We start from the raw sequence: 21810 nt of genomic DNA, 5'->3' as shown, positions 1-21810 counted from the left end.
TCTCCTCCACAGATGCTGCCAGACCTGCTGAGCTTTTCCATCAACTTTGTTTTTGTTCCTGATTTACGGCATCCGCAGTTCTTTTGGTTTTTACGGTGAATAATTTGTTCTCTGAATTCAATCCTCCACCAAAATTAACTCAGTCACTTTAAGTTGGTATTTATAGCTAATTTTACTAAACCAAAATGTTTATTTTAATGAGATTTTAGTTGAATAAGATATCCAGTGAGGATTGCATTGATATTTGTTATGGATCTTGTGTAAGAGGAAATGGCTAGACATTTCATTCTTCCAGTTGTTTTTCTCTGTAATCATTCTCTCACCCATTCAGAGACAAGATCATTGAAACCATGAAGAAAACATATACATTGCTGAAAGAAAAGAGAGACATCTTGCCAAAGCTTCTCACTTTACACTCATTAGGACAAATAAAAGGATGGCAAATTTCAAACTATTGCGATGAATTATACTCTCAGAGAAAAAGCAATTGGTTGTTTCCCATGTTGGCTCTGACTGGATGAGGCAGTTGAGAAAAGCAACCGGGAAATGGAATCTGCCAAGCTCCTGGATAATTCAAGAGGGAGATACAAGGCTTCATCATGTTCCTCTTTTGCAGAGAATGGCTCCCTGTGTATGAATGAATTTTGCTTCTGTAAGTTTTCCAACATGAACAAAGAACAAAGAAAATTAAGCACAGGAACAGGCCCTTCGGCCCTCCAAGCCTGCACCAATCCAAATCGTCTATCTAAACCTGTTGCCTCTGTTCCCTGCCCATTCGTGTATCTGTCTAGATACATCTTAAATGACGCTATCGTGCCCGCCTCTACCACCTCCACTGACAACCTCTCATGATTTTGTAGACCTCAATCAGGTCCCCCCTCAACCTCTGTCTTTCTAATTTAAATAATCCTAATCTACTCAACCTCTCTTCACAGCTAGTGCCCTCCATATCAGGCAACATCCTGGTGAACCTCCTCTGCACCCTCTCCAAAGCATCCACATCCTTTTGGTAATGTGGTGACCAAAACTGTACGCAGTATTCCAAATGTGTTCAAACCAAAGTCCTATACAACTGCAACATGACCTGCCAACGCTTGTACTCAATACCCCGTCCGTATGCCTTCTTGACCACTCTATCCACCTGCGTTGCCACCTTCAGGGTGCAATGGACCTGAACACCCAGATCTCTCTGTGCATCAATTTTCCCCAGGGCTTTTCCATTTACCATATAGTTCGCTCTTGAATTGGATCTTCCAAAATGCATCACCTCGCATTTGCCTGGATTGAACTCCATCTGTCACTTCTCTGCCCAACTCTCCAATCTATCTATATTCTGCTGCATTCTCCGACAGTCCCCTTCACTATCTGCTACTCCACCAATCTTAGTGTCTTCTGCAAACTTGCTAATCAGACCATCTATACCTTCCTCCAGATCATTTATGTATATCACAAACAACAGTGGTCCCAACACGGATCCCTGTGGAACACCACTGGTCACAGTTCTCCATTTTGAGAAACTCCCTTCCACGACAACTCTCTATCTCCTGTTGCCCAGCCAGTTCTCTATCCATCTAGCTAGTATACCCTGGACCCCATGAGATTTCACTTTCTCCATCAGCCTACCATGGAGAACCTTATCAAACGCCTTCTTGAAATCCATGCATATGACATCGACAGCCCTTCCCTCATCTATCAACTTTGTCACTTCCTCAAAGAATTCTATCAATTTGGTAAGACATGAACTTCCCTGCACAAAACCATGCTGCCTATCACTAATAAGCCCATTTTCTTCCAAATGTAAGAGACAACAAGGTGCAGGGCTGGATGAACACAGCAGGCCAAGCAGCATCATAGGAGCAGAAAGGCTGACGTTTTGGGCCGAGACTCTTCATCAGAAAAGGGGGAGGGGAAGGGGGTTCTGAAATAAATAGGGAGAGAGTGGGAGGCGGATAGAAGAGGGATAGAGGAGAGGATAGTTGGAGAGGAAACAAACAGGTCAAAGAGGCGGGGATGGAGCCAGTAAAGGTGAGTGCAGGTGGGGAGTTAGGGAGGGGATCGGTCAGTCCAGGGAGGACGGACAGGTCAAGGGGGCGGGATGAGGTTGGTCGGTAGGAGATGGGGGTGCGGCTTGAGGTGGGAGGAGGGGATAGGTGGGAGGAAGAACAGGTTAGGGAGGCAGGGACGAGCTGGACTGGTTTTGGGATGCGGTAGGGGGAGGGGAGATTTTGAAACTTGTGAAATCCACATTGATACCATTGGGCTGCAGGGTTCCCAAGCGGAATATGAGTTGCTGTTCCTGCAACCTTCGGGTGGCATCGTTGTGGCACTGCAGGAGGCCCAGGATGGACATGTCGTCTGAGGAATGGGAGGGGGAGTTGAAATGGTTCGCGACTGGGAGGTGCAGTTGTTTATTGCAAACCGAGCGTAGATGTTCTGCAAAGCGGTCCCTGAGCCTCCGCTTGGTTTCCCCGATGTAGAGGAAGCCACAACGGGAACAGCGGATGCAGTATACCACATTGGTAGATGTGCAGGTGAACATCTGCTTGATGTGGAAAGTCTTCTTGGGGCCTGGGATGGGGGTGAGGGAGGAGGTGTGGGGGCAGGTGTAACACTTCCTGCGGTTGCAGGGAAAAGTGCCGGGTGTGGTGGAGCTGGAGGGGAGTGTGGAGCGGACAAGGGAGTCACGGAGAGAGTGGTCCCCCCTCCCCCTTTTCTGATGAAGGGTCTCGGCCCGAAACGTCAGCCTTTTTGCTCCTATGATGCTGCTTGGCCTGCTGTGTTCATCCAGCCCTGCACCTTGTTGTCTCGGATTCTCCAGTATCTGCAGTTCCTACTACCTCTTCTTCCAAATGTAAATAGATCCTATCCCTCAGTATCTTCTCCAGCAGCTTCCCCACCACTGACGTCAGGCTCACCAGTCTATAATTACCTGGATTATCCTTGCTACCCTTCTTAAACAAGGAGACAACATTAGCAATTCTCCAGTCCTCCGGGACCTCATCCATGATCAAGGATACTGCAAAGATATCTGTTAAGGCCCCAGCTATTTCTTCTCTCAGTTCCCTCAGTAACCTGGGATAGATCCCATCCGGTCCTGGGGACTTGTCCACCCTAATGCCTTTTAGAATACCCAACACTTCCCCCCTCCTGAAACCGACTTGACCTAAAGTAATCAAACATCTATCCCTAACCTCAACATCCGTCATGTCCCTCTCCTTGGTGAATACCGAAGCAAAGTACTCATTAAGAATCTCTCATTTTCTCTGACTCCTCGCATAACTTCCCTCTTTTGTCCTTGAGTGAGCCAAACCTTTCTCTAGTTACCCTCTTGCCTCTTATGTATGAATAAAAGGCTTTGGGATTTTCATTAACCCTGTTTGCTAAAGATATTTCATAACCCCTTTTAGCCCTCTTAAATCCTCGTTTCAGATTGGTCCTACTTTCCCGATATTCTTCCAAAGCTTTGTCTGTTTTCAGTCGCCTAGACCTTATGTATGCTTCCTTTTTCCTCTTTGCTAGTCTCACAATTTCACCTGTCATCCATGGTTCCCTAATCTTGCCCTTTCTATCTCTCATTTTCACAGGGACATGTCTGTCCTGCACTCTAATCAACCTCTCTTTAAAAGCCTCCCACATAGCAAATGTGGATTTACCCTCAAACAGCTGCTCCCAATTCACATTCTCCAGCTCCTGCTGAATTTTGCTATAGTTGGCCTTCCCCCAATTCAGCACTCTTCCTTTAGGATCACTCTCGTCTTTGTCCATCAGTATTGTAAAACTTACGGAATTGTGATCACTATTCCCAAAGTAATCCCCTACTGAAACTTCAACCACCTGGCCGGGATCATTCCCCAACACTAGGTCCAGTATGGCCCCTTCCCGAGTTGGACTATTTACGTACTACTCTAGAAAACCCTCCTGGCTGCTCCTTACAAATTCTGCTCCATCTAAACCCCTAACACTGAGTGAATCCCAGTCAATGTTGGGAAAATTAAAATCTCCCATCGCCACCACCCTGTTGCTCCTACATCTTTCCATAATCTGTCTACATATTTGTGCCTCTATCTCACGCTCACTGTTGGGAGGCCTATAGTACAGCCCCAACATTGTTACCACACCCTTCCTATTTCTGAGCTCTGCCCATATTGCCTCACTGCTTGAGTCCTCCATAATGCCCTCCTTCAGCACAACTGTGATATCCTCTTTGACCAGTAATGCAACTCCTCCACCCCTTTTACCTCCCTCTCTAACCCGCCTGAAGCATCTATATCCTGGGATATTTAGTTGCCAATCTTGCCCTTCCCTCAACCACATCTCAGTAATAGCAATAACATCATACTCCCAGGTACTAATCCAAGCCCTAAGTTCATCTGCCTTACCTACTACACTTCTCGCATTAAAACAAATGCACCTCAGACCACCTGTCCCTTTGCGTTCATCATCTGCTCTCTGCCTACTCTTCCCCTTAGTCACACTGACTTCATTATCTAGTTCCTTATAGGCTTTAGTTACTACCTCCTTACTGTCCACGAACCTCCTCATTTGGTTCCCATCCCCCTGCCACATTAGTTTAAACCCTCCACAACAGCGTTAGCAAAAACACCCCCTAGGACATTGGTTCCAGTCCTGTCCAGGTGTAGACCATCCGCTTTGTAATAGTCCCACTTCCCCCAGAACCGGTCCCAATGTCCCAATGACATTTTGTGAACTAAGCTGTTAAGAGGGTGACTAGCACCCCAGCATCTAGGATACTACAAAAAAAACTACCGGAAGACAGACTCTCCAAGGGCATGGGGTTGCTATTCGTTTCCAACCACTGACTGCATGGTGGTTCAACAATCAATAATTACCCTGTAAGGTTATAACAATATCTAAGCAGGCAACCTACATTATCCTTGTTTTCTATGTTGCTGCAAGTCTGAGACTTCATTGAAAACTCAATCAGAGACAATTATCTCAAAGATAATCCTGTAATTTTGCATAAATGTTTATAAATTACCATAGAATGTGAAACATAGAAAAAAGAAGCCAAACTACACAATGTGCAGGATTTTCCATTTCAATACAAATTACATTTATTTTGTACAGATTCATGATTCCAGGTTACAGAGTGCTGTGTAAGTCCACATTGCTAGTCTAACCACCACAAGTGATATTTTCATTGACTACATTCTGCAGTTTAGAGACTGTAGCAAATTTCTATTGATTGAAAGTCCAGAAGATTTCTTTTTAAATGAATTTCACACCTTTATTCTTGGTTGGAAAGTAATTGGAAATCGGGAATCTGAAACTGGGAATACAGAGTGGATGTTCTGTTGCGAAGATGTGAAAAGCCATATTCTGCAAAGATGTGTCCTGTAGCTTCAAATTTTCATCATTTTATTAATTAATTACATGAAATCCCCAGTTGTATATCTGAAGTGTGGGGATGAGATGATTAGACAAAATAAGTAACTTGTGCCACTGGGAGCAGGATATTAGAAAGGCACAATACAGATTGCAGATTGTACAGGCTGGATGTTTCCCAAGACTGTCACAACCCTGACATTTACCTCAATTCCAGGTCACTAACCAGGAAGTAACCATGATATGCCATCAGTCTCCATTTTCCCAGAGGCACCCAGTCAAGAAACTACTTCTGTTCAAAGTTTTGGCAAAGATCTGTAGCTCGGGTTGTGGGTGAGGATGTTAACTTGCTCGCCGAGCTGGCTTGTTCTCGTTCAGACGTTTCGTCACCATGAAGCGATGTTACTCTACTCCACTTGGAATTTATACCGAGTGTACCGATATAAAGGAGAGGTCATCGTGTTGTTTTGCTGCTAGCTGATGTTCGTGTATTCTGATGGCTAGTTTCCTTCCTGTCTGTCCAATGTAATGTATGTGGCAGTCGTTGCGTGGTATCTTGTAAACCACATTCGTTCTACATGTTGTGGGAATGGGGTCTTTCCAACATGAAATTTTGTGAACTAAGTGTCATGACTCTATTCCTACAACATGCAGAACTAATGTGGTTTACCAAATACCACGCAACAACTGCCACAAACATTACATTGGACAGGCAGGAAAGAAGCTAGCCATCAGAATACACAAACATCATCTAGCAGCAAAACAGCACGATAAACTCTCCTAAAAATCCGTACATTCAGACAATGAAGGCCATCAATTTAACTGGGACAATGTAACCATAGTAGCACAAGCCAAACATAGACACGCACGGGAATTCCCAGAGGCATGGTTCTCCATCCGCACTTCAATCAACAAACATAGAGAATTGGACCCCATGTATAAACCTATACAGATCAAAACTGGAAATAACAGTACTCACCATAACGGACTGGACAGTATAAATTCCAGGTGGAATAGAATAACATCGCTTCATCGGAGGCTTAACTGATGATGTCACCTAGCATGGTGACAAAAAGTCTGAACAAAAACAAGCTGGCTCTGTGAGCAAATCAACAACCTCACTATTTCTGTTCACCCTGTCAGGATAAGGCAGAGAAAAGAACAGGGACACCCAAGCAGAAAATGGTAATTACCAGGAGATAGCAAGAACTTCCCCTTTCCAGTGATTCGTAATGCTCTCAACCACATCTTCTGCATTTCCCACACTTCTGCCCTCATACGTCTTCCCCCTAACAACAACAAGAATAGACATCCCTAATCCTCGCATACCATCCCACCAACCTCCACAGCCCACACATCATCCTCCCCACTTTTGCCGCCTGCAATCCGACCCCACCACCGAAGAGATATTTCTCTCCCCACGCCTATCTGCTCTTGGTAGGGACTACTCTCACCGCGACTCCCTTGTCTGCTCCACACTCCCTACTAACCCCACCACCCCCGGTACTTTTGCCTGCAGCCACAGGATGGGCTATACCCGCCCCTACACCTTCCCCCTCACCCCCTTCCCAGACCCCAAACAATCATTTCGCATCCGACAGGGATTCACCTGTATATCTTCCAACCTGGTCTATTGTATCCATTGCTCTCAATGTGGTCTCCTCTACATTGGAGAGACCAAGCACAGACTCGGTGACCGATTCACGGAGCATCTGTGCTCTGTCTGCTCCAATCAACACTATCTTCTGAATGCCAGCCATTTCAGCGCACCTCCCACTCCCTGGGCGACATGTCCATCCTGGGCATCTTCCTATGTCACAATGAGCCCACATGAAAATTGGATGAGCAGCACTTCATATTCCACCTCGGGAGCTTTCAGCACAATGGCCTCAACATAGATTTCACCAGTTTCAAAATTGCCCTACCCCCAGCCTCATCCCATGTCCCACCCTCCCTCTCATCCCTGCCTCCCTGACCTGACACAACCTGTCCATCTTCCTTCTCACCTATCTGCCCCACACTTCCCATTGGTCAAACTCAACAGCCCCCTACCTGAATCCACCTATCACCATACCACCTACCTTCACCCAGCCCCACCACTCCCATTTATTTCTGAGCTCCCTTCCCCCTCCCAGTCCTGATATAGGGTGTAAACCCAAAACATCGACTTTCCTGCTCCTCTGATGCTGCCTGACCTGCTGTGTTCCTCCAGCTCCACACTGTACCGACCATGGCAATTACCAGCTGGCAGTTCCATTGGGAAATGTGGGCATTGCCAACGTAGAGGGGGAGAACATGAGGGTACCTCAAGATGGAGGGGCTTGTGAAGAGCTATGAAGATAAAGCAATGTTGCCATAGCTGCTAGACCAGATGGGAGAATCTTTCCCTGTGTCTGTGACTGTGACCTTCTGATCCCAGCGACTGTGATGGGGGATGGATTTAGAGGAGGTATTGATGAAGCCCCCAGCCTCACAATGACAACTTACCTCCAGGTAATTGCTGGGCTGTGTTCTCAGTGAAGGTTCATTTGCATTCAGGTAGATTTCAGAGACATCAACAGTTTGACTTGAAGTGAGGTATTGATTAACTCTTATGAGCTTTTCCCTGCAGCCAGAAAGGCAGTGGTCAGAAGTTGTCTCCAATAGGCATCATATCCAGGTCAGATTGTTCAAATCTGGCAGTGTTTAATTAGTTAGACTTTGACTTTAATCTTTAAACAGGAATAGAATTTAACAGCAAATTATGGAGTGAGATTTCATTTTCAGAAAAGCTTCGCAGTCTGGAGAAAATCATTTACTGCTTTGCGCCCTCTTAGGAAGGCTGGGGAAATTAAAACACTGCAGACCAGGCTGACAAGAAACATTCTGACAAAAGAAGCTTCTAAAAAAAAATTATCCACAATTTGTTAGTATTTTTGCAGTTTTATTTCTGCTAAAATTAGGTTTGTGACTGGAGCTTAAGAGACAAACTTTTTTTAAAAAAATAGTCAGTGCTGTGATATAGGCTTATAATATAAACGTGTATCATTATAAAATGATTATTGTTTAGGAACTTGGATTTGAAAAGAAAGATAAATGGGTTTTTATTGTGTGAAGGTGATTTTTTTTTAGTATTTGGTCCAATCAGCATTTGTAAGCCTGAAACTTAAACTAAATGATTCAGTAAGCTACCTGGTGAAATAACTTCTGAAGCATTTGCCACGTTGAATTTGTACGCTCTGTCGAAAGAGCGGCCTTTCAGAGCTGGAGAAATGTTTTATGATATTTTCAACAATCCAGGTAGACAACCTCGAAAAAAGCCCTCAGCTTTGGAGGGAGAATTACATTGATGATGTGCGATAACTGACAAAAGGAAACACTTGGGATCTCAACAGCTGAGTAAGGAATTTTAGAGTGAAGATAGAAGTGATACTGCATTGAAGCTGAGTGTTTCTCAAGGATATTGCTGGGGGAAAATAAGTTGGTTTTCTTTGCTGTTTATAGTAAGATATTTCCAAATTGCATAATAAACATGTTTCTTTTGTTAGCAGCATTGTGTAAGGGCTTTAGAACCCTGGTGCAACTTTGTAATGATATCACGGAGCTACCCTCCCCCTGCTTCACTGAGAATAAATAGTACAGTGTGGGTGAAGTTAAGAGGGACAAAGAAACAAATAGATAACTAAACAGAAACCTGAATGTAGCACTGCAACTGTTCGAAGTGTACAGAAAAACATGCAAAGCAGATTGTGTAGCATTAGGCAGTAGAGGTTATGGAACAGTATTTTGATGAGTTAACAGTAAGATTAGAGTCTGGTATGTTGCTGAATATCATGTCTTGTAGTATTTGGTCTTAATGTATAATAAACAGTGTGACAAAGGAGCCCAGACATGAGATAACAAGGTGTAGAGCTGGATAAACACAGCAGGCCAAGCAGCATCAGCTCCTCTGAGATAGTAGGAACTGCAGATGCTGGAGAATCCGAGACAACAAGGTGCAGGGCTGGATGAACACAGCAGGCCAAGCAGCATCATAGGAGCAGAGAGGCTGACGTTTCGGGCCTAGATCCTTCATCAGAAAAGGGGGAGGGGAAGGGGGTTTTGAAATAAATAGGGAGAGAGTGGGAGGCGGATAGAAGAGGGATAGAGGAGAGGATAGGTGGAGAGGAAACAAACAGGTCGAAGAGGCGGGGATGGGGCCAGGAAAGGTGAGTGTACGTAGGGAGTTAGGAAGGGGATAGGTCAGTCCAGGGAGGACGGACAGGTCAAGGGGGCGGGATGAGGTTGGTCGGTAGGAGATGGAGGTGCGGCTTGAGGTGGGAGGAGGGGATAGGTGGGAGGAAGAACAGGTTAGGGAGGCAGGGACGAGTTGGACTGGTTTTGGGATGCGGTGGGGGGAGGGGAGATTTTGAAACTTGTGAAATCCACATTGATACCATTGGGCTGCAGGGTTCCCAAGCGGAATATGAGTTGCTGTTCCTGCAACCTTCGGGTGGCATCGTTGTGGCACTGCAGGAGGCCCAGGATGGACATGTCGTCTGAGGAATGGGAGGGGGAGTTGAAATGGTTCGCGACCGGGAGGTGCAGTTGTTTGTTGCGAACCGAGCGTAAGTGTTCTGCAAAGCGGTCCCCGAGTCTCCATAGGCTTGTCTTGTAACATCACATTGAAATAATATACCCCGCAAACTAATAAAATGGCCAGAACATTTTGAATTGGCTGTCGTACAGACAGACAGAGGTCAGTTGTTAAGGATTGAGGACAAGAGACATGCATTGCTTGCTGACCTCTCTTCAAATAGCAGAAACTACATGAGAAAATTCTCCAAAGTTAGATATGAGAACATGGTGGTTGTTGCCTGGTAACTACCAGAGAACAATAACAAAGTTTACTATGGAACTTGAGGATGAGATTATGCAGTCATGTGAATACCAGACAAACAGGAATGACTTAATGTTTGTGTAGAGATAGATATGAATATTATTCCACAGTGAAACAAGGATGTATACTCTCAACAGAACTGAAATAAGATACAAAAAGCAGACTCATAATGATGTCACTGTAATGCACATTAAAATCGCCGCAATAAAAATCTGATTCAACAAATCGTGATTACTATAACATGGTTACCAAAGCTGTACCATCTCATGGTCTTTAGAAATCCCATTATAAGCTCCAAAGTGACACTGAAAATAAAGCAGGAGGGCCGTTGTCCAAACCTTCTGCTGCTTATAAAGCTTAATAATGTGTTTTGTTTCTAAACAATCCTTTAACTCAATGTAGACTGTGCAACCTATTAATATTTTATTGTCAATGCAGCAACCAAATTGTCATCTGCATGACTTGAATAACAAACTGTAAAATATATGAGAATGGCTTTGCAACTTACTGTTTGCTGGAAGAAAACAATTACAACCGTTCATTTGCAATGCAATTTGATTTGAAGCCTCTAACCTTCCTTGGGGACTTAAAAATTGACTCAAATTAATACCTTAATGATCCAATATGTTACATTACTAATACCCTGCAGTTAAAAAAAAGAAAAATATGGCATGGTACAGAAGCTGACATTTGTCGGGCTGAATGAATTAACTATCTAGCAAGTTGCATTAGCCTCAGCAGTTCTACAGGTGCTGGTGTTAAAGTCACCAGGTCAAAGGGAAGCAGATTGCATCAAACCCAATGGCCCAAATAAAACAAGTGAGTGGTTCAGATAAAGTAAAATCTCAATCAACTCAGCAAGTTCTATTACAGAAGTTTTGACACACCTCAAGACAACATCATAGATATGTTAAATCACACCTGTTCAGATTGGCTTTGAGAGATCCCTGCTGGGATTTGAGCTTGGGCTTCCTGGCACAGAGAAAACGACTTGACCCAATGCATCACAAAAATCCTTCGTAAAGTAACATTAGACACCAAACCTAAAAAGCAGACCTAGATTTTTCTACAAAATTATTTAATTGAAATATGAAGTGCTATATTCTTTGCCTCTCCAAGATTCTATTTTCCTCATCATTCCATTCACAAGTGAAGATAAGAGAATGAAGACAATGAGGTTTTGGAGCAGGAATTGTAACCTTCAACTGCCATTGATTTCTCACTTGAGAATTTAAAGATGACAAAATGAAAAATCTCTGCAGCCTTTCAAGTCAATACATTTTGTTGATTGATCCAATTGGAGGACAGTTTGCATTGACTTAGCACCATTTGCATCCTCAAGCTGTCCCCAAGCAATTCATAACCAATTAAATATTTCTGAAGTCCATTGATGTAACATAGCCAAAGGTCAAAAATCACACAATGCCAGATTATTGTCCAACAGGTTCATTTGGAATCACAAGCTTTAGGAGCTTCACTCCTCCTTCAGGTGTTAGTGATAGAGGTGGTATCAGACACAGGATTTATACGTAAAAGATCAAAGGGTCACACCACTGATGAGGATGTACTAAACAAACTTAAGATGCTGTTAAATCTTTAATCAGTTAGAAGGTTTTAATTGATTAATATGTGTATGTAAATCCCCAAATTTCTTTCAAGTCACTGCCCTGGGTGACATTTTAGGTCAGATAATGCATGTTAGGTGTGAGGCCTTGTTTAGAACCTGTTTGTGTTTTGGTTTGGGGTCAGACTGGTTTTAATTCAAAAGTTGGAATTTATAAAATGCCACATTGACTGACTGTCTATAAATTATGTGTGTTTTGAAAAAAATAGAATGTAGCTGCAAATACACATTCAACCCACAGATTTGGGTGTGTGTGTATGTGTGTGTCTGTGTGTCTGTGTGTGCATGTGTGTCTGTGTGTGTGTGAGAGAGAGAGAGAGAAAAAGGGAGGGAGAGTAAGTTAGTGCAATGTCTGACCTAAAATGTCACCTCTTTTTTACACTGATAAAACCTTTAGTTCTCTCAGGGCTGTGACTTGAAAGGAATTAGGGGATTTACATATGCATATTAATCAATTAAAACCTTCTAACTGATTAAAGATTTAACAGCATCTTAAGAGATAGTAGGTACTGCAGAATCTGAGATAACAAGGTGTAGAGCTGGATGAACACAGCAGGCCAAGCAGCATCAGAGGAGCAGGAAAGCTGACGTTTCGGGCCTGGACCCTTCAAAAGTTTGTTTAGTACATCCTCATCAGTGGTGTGATCCTTTGATCTTTTACGTATAAATTCTGTGTCTTATACCACCTCTCTCACCAACACCTGAAGGAGTGAAGCTCCTAAAGCTTGTGATTCCAAATGAGCCTGTTGAACTGTAACCTGGTGTCATGTCCAGCCCAATCCAACACTGGCACCTTCACTTCACAGCTATAGATGCAGCCAATAAGTGCACAGTAAATGCTCACAAACAGGAGCAGCCAGATAACTGTATAATCAGTGAGGTTGGTTAAGGAATAAACACTGTCCACAATTCTCTCTCTTTCTTAGTCTCTTCACCCTGCAGCCCTTTAAGAGCCTATGCCCATTTCAATGTGGCTGTTGGAATGTGTTTCCGTCCCTTCCAGTCACAGGAAAACTGTCAGCAATGGAAATACTGCTAGAACCTGCCAATGAATTTCGCCATTACTGAGCAAAATGCAATGTGTTCCAATGTGATATGATGCAGTGGGCAAAAGCTCTGCCCCATCACTCACCTTTCAAACTGAAGAAAATTCACCTTCTAATTTCATTGCAGGGAATTTTTCAGTATGTGCAGCAGAGATTCCTAGATAGCAGCAGGGAGATGCCAGATTTAACAAGCCAAGTTCAGGTTGTAGCAAATGTATACAAAAGCTTTCTGTGTTACAAGTCAATGAGTGTTCATTGGTAAAGACATCTTCCTGTATATCTTTTCATTGTGCAGTCAGCACATCCTGGTATCATATTTCAAGAATAATATGACTATGTGATAAAGACGTAAATAGATGTCTTCTTTCTACCTTAGCTTAGTAACAGATCTATTATCGCCAACAGCTCCCAGGTGAAACAGCCAAGTGCAATAAAGAATAAAATCTGTTTATGTCTGATGTAGTGAATTAAACTTTCTTCCACTTCTTGTTTCTGTAGCCTGAGATATTGTTGCAGGAACTGAAGGTGAATCAGAATTCCAGATGGAACCGTCCTCTGAGCTTTATATTCTACACAATGGAGCTGAGTTGAATGCTAAGAGCTCACTCTTCCCACTCAGCTATATCATCTTGTTACAAGTGGATGAATGGTGATCTAAAAGCTCACTCATAAACAGCACTCAGACTTCATGCTGTCTTCACCTCCTGCTCTGGCGATGTTTGCAAACTTTTTTTCATCATATCATCCATCTTAGCTGCAGCTTGTGATATATTTGTAATTGTTGGTTCAGGTACATTTGCACAAATTCTCCTCTCATTTATGGGTTTGTGTAGGGTGGCCCTTTTATCTGTAAATGTGAAATTGCTGCCAATCCAATAGTTGTTCTGGGAATTCAGTGATGCCATATGTAGCGGGTCAGAAGCTGTAAAGCTGTCAGTCATTGAGACAACAGGTGGGATCAGGTGAAACCTCAGCAGACAATCCCAAACGGATGTGTCCACCGAATCAAACATTGGAAATTTGAGAGATGTAAATTCCAGGATTCATCAGGTAGAGGATCTGCCATGATCAACTAGAATGGCCGAGTCAAAGGACCGAATGGCCTACTCCTGCCCCTAGTTTCTATGTTTCTATGGAAGTTCACCTCCTAAGATCGAGGTAGTCTCATGTTGTGACAAGGAGATGCCGAGGACAATCAGTGCCAATGAAACAATGGTGCAAGATAAATATAGCTTCTGAAAGTATACAGCACTGGCTATTCCTGTCATTCCCAGTAAGACATAGGAACAGAACTAGACCATTCAGCCCATCGAGTCTTCTCTGCCATGCAATGGGATCATGGCTGATCTGAAAATCCTCAGTTCCACTTTCCCACTTTTTCCCTATAATTTCCTTTGATTAAAAATATGCCTATCTCAGCTTGAATATATTTAATGTCCCAAACTTGACAGCCCTTTGTGGTTAAGAATTCCAACAGATTCACTTCCTTTTGAGCAAAGAAATTCCTCCTCATCTCTGCCTTATATGGGTGACTGTTTATTCTGAGATAATGCCCTCTGGCCTTAGACTATCTACAAGGGAAAACAATCTTTCCAACTCATTGAAAAATTTGTCATTGACATTCAGAAGGAGGCTTAGCATGTTATACTTGAGTTTTCACCTTCAGTGATTCTTCGCTCAGTTTCACTGCTGGCATCTCTCCTGAAGCCTGACATTGCCATGTAGTTATCTGCAGACTGACAGATGGGTCTACATGTTTGTCATGGTGACATGTCCATAGTCTCAATGAGCTGCTGTTACTGCATCAAAGCTCCCAGGCAGCTTCCTGCTGCATGGCTCAGAAATCCAGCATCAGTCAAACCAAAAACATTCTCCATATGTAGGGGTTGGATTTGGGAGTTGTCAAGGTGTCACATGAAGGAGAGTGTGGGAAAGCGGCAGTTTTGGGATATTTTTGTTGGACCATAGATCTTACAGAAAGATTTTATGATGTGGAGCCTATTTTGCAGTGCAAGTTCTATGAAATGTGTCTTAGCATCCTAATTCATATTTTGCAAATAGATTCCCGCTTTAGACAGCTGAACACTTGGGCAACACATTCAGAGGCTAAAACCAAACTAATAGCAGACAGAAATTGAACACAAACAGAGCGGTAAACAAATTGGTACACTTCTCCAGATTCCATGGAGCTGCAATATTCTTGCCCAGTTTTAACAATCTTTGACTTGTGCTCTCATACTGCGTTTGCAGCTATTATTGGACTCTTGTTTAACAAAACATTCTGGAAAAATTTTAAAAAGCTGCTGATTTCGACAACAATCTGAGTATTTATTCAAGTATACTGGCCATAGATTCATCATTACAATAATAAACAAGAATGATGAGATTTTGAAGTCCAACAAAATGAACAGCTCTGAAACTCTGAAGGAAAGCTTTAGGCAAACAAGGCCTGTCTAATGAGACAGGGAACTTTAAAACCCATAATTTAAAAGTAGCTTGGTGGATATTTGTGGTGTGTGGGAATGTTCCATGTTGAAATAATTCTCCTCATTAAATTATATCCTTGATTAATATATCGTATTTTCCTGATGCATTTGGTTGTTTTTGATATATTAATGCAGCTGCAAAGGGAACCGTTTCCACTCCTTTTAAATCTACCCAATGCAGAGGTGAAAGGATATGTTGTTCCAGGAACACAGTTACAAAAGTCATTTAGAGATTGGCATCTTTCTGATATAGATAGGGATAAATTGCAAGCAGCAGGTAAGCTTGAGGCTAGGGAAGGTTTGGAAAGTGATGACAGGAATTAATTTACATACGATCTAAGGACTGGAAAAGGGGTCCAAAAACTGAAGGTAAAGGCATTTCAGTGAAAGAAAACAAATTATAGAAAGATAAATAGATTAAATGGAAGAAATATTGACAAGTACAACTGTCAATTAGTACCATGTAATGTTTACAACACAGTTGAGTATTAAAGTCGACATTTATCATTTCCTTAAGTGAACAATAATGACTGTCCTATGTCACTATGGTCCTGACTTCGTACACTTCCAGGTTCTGAAATGACAACAGAAGGAGCCTGTTCTAACATTCAGTGAGATTCTGGCTGGTCAATAATCTAGCTTTGTATTTAACCTACCTTTGCTAGAATCTTTTTATAGCGAAGAGTAACAAACTCAGACTTAATGTTATCAATTGATCTCACATCGTTCGGTGTTTGCAGAAGTGAGTTACAAACTTCTGCTGCTGTTTGAGTAGAAGCGTCCCAAATTACCAAATTATTGAAAGAACTGAGAAAACAGAAGGATGCTATGTTTGGTGAACTGGGAAGATCATCAGATTAATGGAGAGGAAGTTGAGTTGATATTGGGATTTATCATTCTGATTCTAAATTAAATGGTCCAGGGCTGAGGAGAAAAACACGCATTTTTCGAAAAATACCTATGAAAAAAAAATCTAGATCCACAGAGGCATTGGGTAGATCTTCTTTTTGGGCAGTAGGTGGATAGGTGAAGCACATTTGTTGAGCACTAAAACAGTGAGAGCAGGGATGTGTTCTTGTTTTAATTTTTTGGTCCAAGTTCACTTATAAGTAGAGCCATGTCCTCTGTACTCAGAGCTGGAACTTGGGAAGTGAACCAGTCATCAGCCTTATTTCTGAAATGAGGTCCAAAGATGTTTTGATCTTTGGCTTCCTTTCAAATCCACAATTTTAATCATTTGGTCCTGGCCAAACTGCAGGTTGTTTCAGGTGCCCTGTGCTCAGTCCAGCTGTGTCCCTAAGGAGGTAGCAATTTGGAAAATCCCACTGCAATTTCAATATAATATTGCACCTGAACCTGCTCCAGCCACCAACCCAATGACAGAATCAGTGCCAGGTAATCGCGGGGGCAGTTGGTGCAACGCTCTGTTGAGATGCAAGAACAGATCCCTGAGTCTTTCTGCTTCTTTGCTGATTGTCCTCTGAGTGCTGCGTTAAGGACATTCCATCTTGTATGTAAATGTTCAACAATAATCGAAGCTGATTTCAATCACACACTTCTGATCTCTTCCATAACACCAAGTATCAACAATTAGAATACAACAGATTTCAAGTATTTGTCAACCTAAATATGTTGAATATGGAAAGAGAAAGGTTAACAGATGATGAAGAAGTCTGATTATGTCTTTCAATTCTGATCTAAATCAAGAGAACTGTAAATTTACATGAATACTGAAGAAAACCAAATAACTGTTTTGATTATTTTCATTAGAGTTCATTTTGTTTCTGAAGGTACACTGTCAGAAGAGATTTTGTATTAAAATATACTTGATGTGCAAAATGCCAATTCTCTCCTGACCGAGAATAACCCTTTGGCAATATTTACTGGCAAATCACAGCAACTCATTGTCTCGACAAGCTTCCATACAGGTCATTGCTTTGCTCGAAGGGAAGTTACAAAATCAACTGGAATCTGCATTCTCTAATGTTCATGTGAGGTGATGTATTAAGCCTAAGATCAAAGAGGTCATTTCACTTTTGGACATCCGGCCTGAACTTTTTATTTATCATTTGTTTCTTTTAGACATGTACCAGTCATAATGAGTGAATTCCTGTTGCTTCTCTCTAACACTGGAGTAAAACCCAGACAATAACCTGCACCAAAGCAATTGTGACTCGAATTTAAACAACAGTCCATAAAAGGTTTATGAAGACATGAATAACATTTTTGAAAAGTTATAAATATAAATTAGTGGACATGGGGAAGTGCCTGCTTTCAGACTCCATGGAATGAGAATGAGACAATAGCCAGTCCAAGAGTAGTAACACATTCGACTGCAAATCTCACACGGAGTTCTTTCCTTGTGGAGGGACAGATGTGAAGTTCTCTCCACAAAACAGGTGTGAAGGCAAGTGGTGAAACTGACATGCAGTCTATAGAGGGATATGGGCAGTTTAAGAGAATGGGCAAAAGCTTGGCAGATGGAATATAACATGGGAAAACGTGAAGTAATGCACTTTGGCAGGAAGAATAGAGGAGTTGTATATTAGTTAAATGGAGAAAGAATACAGAAGCTACAGAACAGGGGGATTTAGGAGTCCTCATCCTTAAATCAATAGCGGAATTGAGGGGTTTGGGAGATAAAGCAAGATTGGCCATGATCTCATTGAATGGCAGAGCAGACTCAATAGGATGAATGGCCTACTTCTACTCTTATGTCTTATGGTCTTACGGCCAAACAGTAGTGGACTGGATTGGATACTGATATGAAGACCCCAGGCATCGCTATAGAGTTAATGTGGAGCTGAAGGAATCTTCTTTCTCTTCTTGGATCTCTGCCAAGAAGAGACTTAAAATCTAACTCCTCCTCTTTGGAAATAGGATGTGTGCTTGAGTCTATCAGGAGCAGAGCAATAACACACTGGTGTCTTAGACACGTATCCAACTCATTTCTAATGGATTATAATTAGTGCATTTGCTATGTAACATTTATGATTTAAATATATCGTAATATCTCACTTAAAGTTTATATTTTGAACTAGTAGTATATGGCATTTGGTCTTTAGATGTATAAAAGGCCTTAATGATTAAGTTATAAATATTTCTGTACTTATGGTGACCTCTTTTAAAAAAGTGTGACAGAAATAAAGTTCTATGAATTAGGAACTGGTGAAGGCCACTTGGTCCATCAACAGAAGTTGTTGGAAGCTCAGCAGGTGTGGCAGCATCTGTGAAGAAAAAATCAGAGTTAACGTTTCGGGACCGGTGACCCTTCCTCAGAACAGATAACCAGACCCAAAACATTAACTCTGATTTTTTCTTCACAGATGCTGCCACACCTGCTGAGCTTTTCCAACAACTTCTGTTTTTGTTTCCAATTTACAGCATCCACAACTCTTTTGGTTTTCACTTGGCCCATCAAGCCTGCTCCGCCATTCAGTAAGATCATGCTGATCGGATTTTAACCTCAATCTACATTCCTGCCTATAGTGAAAATCTTTCATCCCCTTGGTCATCAAGAATCTATCTACCTCTTCCTTCAAAATATTTAGAGATTCCGCATTCATTGTATTTTGAGGAACAGAATTCCAAAAACTCACAACCCTCTAAAAGGAACCAAAAAGTTTCCTCATCTCTGTTTTAAATGGTCATCCCCTTATTTTTAAATTATGATCCCTAGTATAAATTCTCCCATAAGAGAAAACATTCTTTCATCATCCACCCAGTCACATCCCATCAGGATCTTACATGCTTCAATTAAGTCACTTCTGAACTCTTCTCAACTCCAGAGGATATAGAGGTGTAACCTGTCCAGCCTTTCCTCATAAGGCAATCTACTTATTCCAGGTATTAGTCTGGTAAAACTCCTCTAAACTTCTTCTAACACATTAACATCCTTCTATAAGTACAATGACCAGTACTGTATATTGTACCCCAGATGCAGTCTCACCAATGCCTTTTTTATCTGAATCATAATGTCCCAACTCTTAAATTTAATTCCCCTCACAATAAAACATTACATTCTGTTAGCTTTCCTGATTGATTGCTGTACCTGTAGAATTATCATCCATGATTCATGCACTAGGTCACTCAGATGTCTCTTCATCTCAGAGCATTGCAACCTCTTACCCATTTAGACAATATTTTTCTTTTTTTTTAAACACTTTTCTCACCATTCTTTTTATTTTTTCTTCTAAAATTTACAATTGCTCACTTTTCCACATTGTACTATTTGCCAGATTTTCACCAGCTCACAACCTAATTAAATATATTAGTAGGCTAATAAGATTTTGATTACACTGGGACAATGTACTATTGAACTGTTGGAGGGCCAGTGCTAAGGGAGTGGGCACTGTCGGAGGGTCAGTGCTGAGGGAGTGCTGCACTGTCAGAGGGTCAGTGCTGAGGGAGCACCGCATTGTCGGAGGGTCAGTTCTGAGCGAGCGCCGCATTGTCGGAGGGTCAGTGCTGAGCGAGCGCCACGCTGTCGGAGGGTCAGTGCTGAGGGAATGCCGCACTGTCGGAGGGTCAGTGCTGAGGGAGTGGGCACTGTTGGAGGGTCAGTGCTGAGGGAGCGCCACACTGTCGGAGGGTCAGTGCTGAGTGAGCACCGCACTGTTGGAGGGTCAGTGCTGAGGGAATGCCGCACTGTTGGAGGGTCAGTGTTGAGGGAGCGGGTGCTGTCAGAGGGTCAGTGCTGAGCGAGCGCCGCACTGTCGGAGGGTCAGTGCTGAGGAACTGCCGCACTGTCAGAGGGTCAGTTTACACACACACCCTCCCCCAACACTTTCTCCCACTGCCACATATTCCCCATGCCTGTTGAAAACAACAGTTGCCATCATTTTGCCTGCTACCCATCCCCCACAGCCCATGTATCCTCTATACCCATCATCCATGGCCCACATACTTTTATACCACCCAATGCCAAAGTAGTGGCAACTCATGCCAGAGCATTTTCAGTGCAATCTTCTCTTTAGAATCATGAAGGATACATACCTGCCCACACCCAACCCACCTACATAGGGCTCTTGAGCCTCCCCAGGGTATCAGCGCCACCCCACTTCCCTCCCCAAGCGTATAAAGGAAGATGTAATGTAGCCTTGGATCTCCAAATGAAGCTCAGTCTGGTGCCAGTCCACTGTGATGCCAATATCCCACTCTGTGGTGGTAACAGCTGACTCTGTAAAACATGTGATAGTAAAACCCAGACTGAATCTACACCCAGAATAAGGAAGTGCTGTGTTGGAGACGGCACATGCAACTTCAATCCCTTTCTGTCATTTCTGATGTGGTGGAGAGTCTCTTTCTCTCTCTCAGGGTAATTAAAATGGCCTTACCTTTCCAGAGTATCCCACTGGCTATAAAGCATTTTGGGATACACTGATGTTGTGAGAGGTACTATATAAATGCAAGTCTTTGTTTCTTTTAATTTAAAACCTCTCCTCTCAGAATACTTTGTCATGGGGATGTTTGTTGTTTAAATATTGGGGAAGTTGGGAGTCTATTAGAGGCCATGTCCCAGTGATCACAACGGGAGATTGAGTGAGTCTGAAATTTCTCCAAGGGAACACGAAAGACTCCAATCAATCATGTTGAATGTATTCTGTAAATTGTCTGATTAATTACAGACAAGCATTGTCTTTACATTGTTGGAAAGGTTAGTTTGATTCTTGATTTTCAAAATGATGTCCTGGGGATTTTGTCAATTCCAGGGTGATACAGAAAACAAAACCTGTACACAAGAGATGATCACATCAACTTGATTTTTTTTTAAACCAATTGATTGGCACAATTTTAGGGGCTTACACAATTCTGCCCATATTTAAATGCAGTCTGAAAGCACAGAAACAGCTTCATAAAGGGAATATTATTATGCTCCCCATGACAAAATTGTCCAAAATAATCCAATTTACTCAATAAACCCTGAATGAAGAAATAACCAACAAGATTTCACTTGTGGCTTTTAACATAAATTAAAACCACCATAAATTACACTGAAACCATCAGCAAATAATGCTTCAAATCAATAAGTACATTTGGCTTGAAATTGTTGTTGCAGGGATATACTTTATCCAGCAGCAAGCACCCAGATCACTTCTGTGTACTTGTGGTACTACATAGCTAAACAGTTCCTTAATCTGAGATAGTAGGAACTGCAGATGCTGGAGAATCCGAGACAACAAGGTGCAGGGCTGGATGAACACAGCAGGCCAAGCAGCATCATAGGAGCAGAGAGGCTGACGTTTCGGGCCGAGACCCTTCATCAGAAAAGGGGGTTTTGAAATAAATAGGGAGAGAGTGGGAGGCGGATAGAAAGGGATAGAGGAGAGGATAGGTGGAGAGGAAACAAACAGGTCGAAGAGGCGGGGATGGAGCCAGGAAAGGTGAGTGTAGGTAGGGAGTTAGGAAGGGGATAGGTCAGTCCAGGGAGGACGGACAGGTCAAGGGGGC

This window comes from Rhincodon typus, chromosome 2, assembly GCF_021869965.1.
Source record: "Rhincodon typus isolate 14 chromosome 2, sRhiTyp1.1, whole genome shotgun sequence".
Taxonomy (NCBI): Eukaryota; Metazoa; Chordata; class Chondrichthyes; order Orectolobiformes; family Rhincodontidae; genus Rhincodon; species Rhincodon typus.
The sequence above is the reverse complement of the archived record's forward strand: the minus strand, read 5'-3'. Positions refer to the sequence as shown.